The sequence below is a fragment of the Frankliniella occidentalis genome, unplaced genomic scaffold, assembly GCF_000697945.3.
Source record: "Frankliniella occidentalis isolate FOCC.00 unplaced genomic scaffold, Focc_3.1 Scaffold4986, whole genome shotgun sequence".
NCBI classification, from domain to species: Eukaryota; Metazoa; Arthropoda; class Insecta; order Thysanoptera; family Thripidae; genus Frankliniella; species Frankliniella occidentalis.
The window spans coordinates 1-1,272 of NW_026272029.1; the positions used below are offsets into that span (position 1 = coordinate 1).

At 56.4% G+C, this 1,272-nt stretch overlaps 2 long non-coding RNA genes across 2 annotated transcripts; one reads left to right on the forward strand and one right to left on the reverse strand.

Annotated features, from left to right (window-relative positions):
• Window positions 1-43: 43 nt before the first annotated feature.
• Window positions 44-573, reverse strand: LOC127752190 (uncharacterized). Its single transcript, XR_008012303.1, has 3 exons — window positions 445-573; window positions 232-354; window positions 44-150 (listed from the first exon to the last, which is right to left on the reverse strand). It is a non-coding gene; the product is annotated as an uncharacterized LOC127752190 (long non-coding RNA).
• On the forward strand, window positions 290-1,067 carry LOC127752191 (uncharacterized). Its single transcript, XR_008012304.1, has 2 exons — window positions 290-383; window positions 498-1,067. It is a non-coding gene; the product is annotated as an uncharacterized LOC127752191 (long non-coding RNA).
• The last annotated feature ends 205 nt before the right edge of the window (window positions 1,068-1,272 follow it).

Sequence of the window (1,272 nt, forward strand, 5' to 3'; positions counted from 1 at the left end):
CGGCCGCAGAGGCAGCGGGGGCCGCTGGGGGCGCGGGGGCCGTCGGGACCTCGGGCGGGCCTGTTATCGCTGCCTGCGCGACGGCCGGCCCCCACGAGTGCTCGAGCTCGGCAGCCAGCGCCTGGGGCGCAACTCGGACCGGAGTATTTTCTGGAAGGACGAAGACAGACGACTGATCTGTAGTTGAGCCCTCTTTCGCCCTTGATCTTTCTCTTGACAGACTCACCCTACCCTGTGGTGTCTGAGCCGACGCGCCCGTCGACAGGAAGGTCGCGAGCACGACGGCACAGCCGATACAAGTCTTCATTGCACGTCTTTCCCCAGACGCCATTCTGTGGCGCAGACGTTCAACCCCTACACCAACACATGAGAAACATGATTGGGTAGAGAAAATAGACTTCGTTCGTATCAACTATTAGTCGCTTTTCCTTCTCGTTAACTCACCCAAGCTTGCACAGACTCAGTGGATGGTCCGCCCTCACTTGATCTGCTTGCAGGGGACCATCGCCCTTCAGGCTGAGAGCTCCCGCCCCCGTGCTGCTCGCCGCGGCTGCCGCCCAACTTCAGCCATACCCCACCTATCGGCGCTTGGCAGTGGAGAGGCGGGCGAGTCCGGTACCAGGCTCCCTCGGTGTACGTCGAGTCGCAGGGCGGGGAAAGGGACAGGCAAGCTACACCGCGTGCCTACCCTCTACGGGGACAGCGGCTTAACAGCTTGGCCAGGGCGGTTGTCCGATCTGCTCGTTATTGTCAAACCTCGGCAAAATGACGGTTCCCGGAAAAAGTGAAAATGTTTGTCCAAACCAGTGGTTATCCTACCCCGTTTGAGTCCAATTTCAAAAATAGGCTGAGGGCGTTTTGACGACGTCCCTGTTTGTAGTGACACAGTTGTAGCTACAACCGACACGGCCACTGGTGCCAACGACTGCGGTGGGATGGGGAAAGTACTCCCCCATGTTATTATTTTTATTTTTGTCCTGGTGGGGAGGAGGGGCGTATGAGCATTTACGAAGCCGAGCGGACTATTATTGTAGCTGTGCCAATTGAAGCTACAACTGTGTAGCAACCCTGTTTGTAGCTACACGATTGTAGCTACAGCCGACAGTGCTAGGGCAGATAAATATTTTATCTCCTTCACTTCTGTGGCAGCTGAGGTTGCTCAATTGGGACCAGTCTGAAACTGTCTGGGGTTCGACTCCCGGCCACCCCATAATAGTTTATTATCCTGATCATTTCACTATTGTCACTTGGCACTTCCCTGGCGTTGCCGCC